General features: G+C 42.1%; 1 pseudogene; it reads left to right on the forward strand.

The window, feature by feature from the left end:
* LOC133243792 (ubiquitin-like modifier-activating enzyme 1) overlaps positions 1-2,704 on the forward strand; it is a 69,042-nt pseudogene extending 66,338 nt beyond the window's left edge.
* Positions 2,705-6,000: the final 3,296 nt, after the last annotated feature.

Here is a 6,000-nt window from a genome sequence, read left to right on the forward strand (position 1 = left end):
GTCTTAAAACAAATAAGGAAATGATTTTTGAGGTCAAAGACTGCCACTGTTCTCCTCTAATCCCCAGTTACTGTTTCCTCTAGCCCTGGGATGCTTGGTATCAATTTCCTTTAGACATAGGATATGTCATTCTAGATTCCCAGTCAGGACTGTACAAAGTGTAGAAGAAAAAATTCAGAGTTAATGGCATAGAATCTAGCTGTGTTCTCTTGGAACTAGTTACGCAGTTCCTCTCTTCACCTCAGTATACTCATCACGGAATTGGGAATAGTGATAACCTAATTTCCTAATTTCATGAGCGTTTTGTGAAGGTTAGTTGCTCTTTATTAAGTTAGTAAGTTAATTTGTTAGTACAGTGCCTGGTGGGCTTCCCTGCTGGCTCAGTGGTAAAGAATCTGCCTGAAGTTCAGGAGACCTGGGTTCAATACCTGGGTAAGGGAGATCCCCTGGAGAAGGGAATGGCTACTCATGCCAGTATTCTTATCAGGAGACTCCCATGGACAGAGGAGCCTGGCATACTGCAGTCCACAGGTTCACAAAGAGTTGGACATGACTTAGCATCTGAACAACAAGAACACAGTGGCTGGCAGTCCGTAAAAGTTTCATCAATATCTCTGTATCTGGCAGAAAGCGAGTGTCCAAGTATAATGAATTGGGCCTTCCAGGACTGAAAATGAGGAGTCGTGGTTATTAGAGAGACTTCTTTTGGCAGGTTCTGCTCCCTCTAAATCTTCTTGTTTTCTAGCTTACAGGTTCAGGAGCCCCTTTCTGGTCTGGGCCTAAATGCTGCCCACACCCACTCATCTTTGATATCAACAATGTAAGTCTATCTCCTGTACCGGGGTCCAGCCCTGGTTGGATCCAGGGATATCCTCAGGAGGACGGCATTGGCTAAAGAATAGCAAAAGGGGAGAGACAGAGGCTTAATCTAATTGGTTTTTGTGGGAAACTAATAAAGTTTGTGACACCGAACTTGCTCTGACCATGGAGGCCGCAGGCGCCCTCTCGAATAGCTGAAGGTGCCACACCTTAGGAACCTTCTCTAATGGGTCTTAGAAGCCCAGGCAGGTAAGTGGTCTCCGAGAATCCCCATGTTGCATTCAGTCATCCTGAAGGAAAAACAGAGAAGAAAAGAAGAGAAAGGGAAGCAAGAATGACAAGGGGAGACCAAACCTGATGAGCAAGGCCTGTGGCTTTATTTTCAAAGGGAGCTTATACACCTTAAGTTGTGCATAGAGGATAATTGGGGGTGTAAAGTCCTGCAAAGTCCGCAGTCCTTGATTCTTATCAAGACCAGGCTTTCTTTTCTGCAAACTTATCGTATACAAATGTTTTAGGTGATTTACATCATCTTCTGGCCAGGAGGCCTATTAACATTTTATGACTTTTTGTTCTGAAGGTTATCAGAACAAAGTTAGTTAACCAGAAAACTTATTTTTTCTAAGAGTAATTATTTTAAAGTTTGGCTCCATCCTCCTAAAGTGTTAGACAAAGTTGCATTCCTATAGGGCAAAGCTGCAGTGGGCTTACAACAAGGAAAGAATTTATTACCTCCAGGGTCTAAGGTTGTTAACACCAAGGCCACTACTTATTTTTTCTATATACCAACTATATTAATTAATATACTCCCAGGGACTAGGAGAATGCAACATTGGAGAAGGAAATGGCAACCCACTCCAGTGTTCTTGCCTGGAGAATCCCATGGATGGGGGAGCCTGGTGGGCTGCCGTCTACGGGGATGCACAGAGTTGGACACAACTGAAGCGACTTAACAGCAGTAGGGACACAATGGGTAAGGGATATGGAAACTTGGCAGCAGCATTAGCTCAACAATGAAATCTTCTACTAGTTCTATTCTAATAATTTTTAACTCCCCAAGAGGCTCTATACTATTTGAATATACTAAGCTTCCCATGCCTCTCACGGCTGGGAGGCTGTAAACAATCATACGTGTAGCTGTAGGAGTCCAGATAAACCTATCAGGCAAGTTAGAGAGCCATCTGAGGGGTTTGGATTGAAACACTCCTATTATGCCCAGGAGTCTTATTAACTAGAGCTCTAAGTTGATTTCCTTCAGAGAAAGGTGGTTGGGAATAGGCCCCCCAGACCCCGCCCCCGTTAATGTCAGAGGAGTTGGTAAAAGTCATAAAATAGTAAAACAGACAGATTCTGGTTTTGGCGTAGATGCTCAAGCAGCTCCAGGGGACCCCTCAAGTCCTGACTTGCCTTGCCCATTAGGGCTCTCCCGGATGACCTTGTCATGGGTGGGAACTCCCGTGCTGGCTCCTAGCACTCCTGGGTCTCCTGCAGTTGGGTAGGAAGTCACTGAATGTGTGGTAAAGAGACTGAGCCTCCATAGGGGAGTACTGATGTTCTTACCCCTCCTTACCTTGCCTTCTCTTAGCCCCTGCATCTGGACTACATGATAGCTGCTGTCAACCTATTTGCCCAGACCAATGGGTTGATGGGCTCTCAGGACCGGAGTGCTGTCACCATAGTCATTCAGTCTATGCAGGTCCCTGGGTTCACCCCAAAGTCTGGCATCAGCATCCAAGTTTCTGATGAGGTTCTGCAAACCAGTTCCTCCATTGGTGAGAGCACTTTCGTTGGGCTGCAGCCACCACACTACTGTAGCCCATGTCCATGCAAGCCTCCTGTGCACTGGTGTTTTGCTCCTGGCTCTGCTCTGAGATCTCCTGTCTGAGATTTATCAACTGCCCTTTTTCCTTGCTTCTTCAGTTTCCAGTAGCATTGTATTGAGGCAAATCCTCTCTCACACTATTTATTTCTTCTCCTTCTCTCAGATAGACCATGTCTTTTCTTTGTGTGTTTTTTCTTTGTTTTGTTCTATTTCCCTATACTTCTTCTTGTGTTCTTCTGAGGGTAGAAATGGATATGATTTCTACTAGTAGTCTCTCTGCCTGATTTCTTCCCTGGTTCATCTTGACAGATCTCATCTACATCCCTACTTTTCTTTGATGTGTATCTTTAACCTGTGATTAATCTGTATGTATATCTTTCCTCATCTCTCTCTCAAGATATACCTCATCTCTCCATGTGTAACTGTCCCCAAACTCAAAATTCCAGGTCTCCCCTACCCTTCTCGTGTTCTATAAATCCCTGTCTACATTTTATTTTCTTTCTATGTATCCCTCAATTTCTTCCTGTGTAAAAAAGCAAGAGAGTTCCAGAAAAGCATCTATTTCTGCTTTATTGACTATACCAAAGCCTTTGACTGTGTGGATCAAAATTAACTGTGGAAAATTCTGAAAGAGATGGGAATACCAGACCACCTGATCTGCCTCTTGAGAAATTCGTATGCAGGTCAGGAAGCAACAGTTAGAACTGGACATGGAGTCACCATGTTTATTTAACTTATATGCAGAGTACATCATGAGAAACACTGGACTGGAAGAAACAGAAACTAGAATCAAGATTTCTGGGAGAAATATCAATAACCCCAGATATGAAGATGACACCACCCTTATGGCAGAAAGTGAAGAGGAACTCAAAAGCCTCTTGATCAAAGTGAAAGTGGAGAGTGAAAAAGTTGGCTTAAAGCTCAACATTCAGAAAACGAAGATCATGGCATCTGGTCCCATCACTTCATGGGAAATAGATGGGAAACAGTGGAAATAGTATCAGACTTTATTTTTCTGGGCTCCAAAATCACTACAGATGGTGACTGCGGCCATGAAATTAAAAGACGCTTACTCCTTGCAAGGAAAGTTATGGCCAACCTAGATAGCATATTCAAAAGCAGAGACATTACTTTGCCAACAAAGGTTTGTCTACTCAAGGCTATGGTTTTTCCTGTGGTCATGTATGGATGTGAGAGTTGGACTGTGAAGAAGGCTGAGCACCAAAGAATTGATGCTTTTGAACTGTGGTGTTGGAGAAGACTCTTGAGAGTGCCTTGGACTGCAAGGAGATCCAACTAGTCCATTCTGAAGGAGATCAGCCCTGGGATTTCTTTTGAAGGAATGATGCTAAAGCTGAAATGGCAGTACTTTGGCCACCTCATGCGAAGAGTTGACTCATTGGAAAAGACTGATGCTGTGAGGGATTGGGGGCAGGAGGAGAAGGGGACGACAGAGATGGCTGGATGGCATCACTGACTCGATGGACATGAGTCTCAGTGAACTCCGGGAGTTGGTGATGGACAAGGAGGCCTGGCGTGCTTCAATTCATGGGGTCGCAAAGAGTCGGACACGACTGAGTGACTGATCTGATCTGATCTGATATCTGTCCTCTCCTCTTATATCTCTTGCATTTTCTGTCTGAAATAACCACTCTTTCAGATGCCTCTTTGTATATTTCTCTTTAAGCATCTTTCTACCTGTCTCCCCTTTAGGTACTTTCTACTGTTTTTTCCTATACATTTTTTAAAAATCTGCACTGTTTTTCCTCTCCTTCCTTCTCATATATATCCTGTTTATCCCATTTCACTACTCTCTTCTTTGCTATTGGTACATTTCCCCACAATATATCTTTTTCTGTTTCTTTTTACCCTGATCTCTTGTTTGCCTTGTGTGTTACTTCTTATCTCCTCTTTTCTCTGTCTTTCTTCTTAAGATGTCTTATATTGACATCCTGTGTTTGTTTGTTTCTTTATTTAAGATTTTGGTTAAAAAAATAAATATAAAACAAGAGATTTACCATCTTAATCATTTTTTAAAATATGCTTAAGTAGTATTAAATACGGTTACATTGTACAGCAAAATTTCTAGAACTTAACTTGCAAATCTTAAACCCTATACCCATCAAACAGTAACACCCCAGGTCCCTTCCCCTCTGCCTTTGGCAAGCAATACTGTATATTCCATCTCTATGATTTTGATTTTTAGGTACCTTATGCAATATTTGTCTTTCTATCTCCAGCTAAGCATGAAGTTCTGGTCCCTATATTCTGTTAAACTACCAGAATTTCAAATGTTCCTTTTCAGGGCCAAATGGCTGTTTGATGAGGCCTTACAAATACCTGTGAAAAGAAGAGAAGCACAAAGCAAAGGAGAAAAGGAAAGATATAAGCATCTGAATTCAGAGTTCCAAAGAATAGCAAGAAGAGATACTAAAGCTTTTCTCAGTTATCAATGCAAAGAAATAGAGGAAAACAACAGAATGGGAATGACAAGAGACCTCTTAAAGAAGATTATAGATATCAAGGGAACATTTCATGCAAAGATGGGCTCGATAAAGGACAGAAATGGTATGGGCCTAACAGAAGCAGAAGACATTACGAAGAGGTGATAGGAATATACAGAAGAACTGTATAAAAAAGAAATTCATGACCAAGATAATCACAATGGTCTGATCACTCACCTAGAGCCAGACATCCTGGAATGTAAAGTCAAGTGGGCCTTAGAAAGCATCACTACAAGCAAAGCTAGTGGAGCTGATGGAATTCCAGTTGAGCTATTTCAAATACTGAAAGATGATGCTGTGAAAGTGCTGCACTCAATATGCCAGCAAATTTGGAAAACTTAGCAGTGGCCACAGGACTGGAAAAGGTCAGTTTTCATTCCAATCCCAAAGAAAGGCAATGCCAAAGAATGCTCAAACTACTCACGATTGCACTCATCTCACATGCTAGTAAAGTAAGGCTCAAAATTCTCCAAGCCAGGCTTCAGAAATATGTGAACAGTGAACTTCCCGATGTTCAAGCTGGTTTTAGAAAAGGCAGAGGAGCCAGAGATCAAATTTCCAACATCTGCTGGATCATCGAAAAAGCAAAAGAGTTCCAGAAAAACATCCATTTCTGCGTTATTGACTATGCCAAAGCCTTTGACTGTGTGGATCACAATAAACTGTGGAAAATTCTACAAGAGATGAGAATATCAGAGCACCTGACCTGCCTCATGAGAAACCTATATGCAGGTCAGGAAGCAACATTTGGAACTGGACATGGAACAACAGACTGTTTCCAAATAGGAAAATGAGTATGTCAAGGCTGTATATTGTCACCCTGCTTATTTAACTTATATGCAGAGTACATCATGA

The sequence above is a fragment of the Bos javanicus genome, chromosome Y, assembly GCF_032452875.1.
Source record: "Bos javanicus breed banteng chromosome Y, ARS-OSU_banteng_1.0, whole genome shotgun sequence".
Lineage (NCBI taxonomy): Eukaryota > Metazoa > Chordata > Mammalia > Artiodactyla > Bovidae > Bos > Bos javanicus.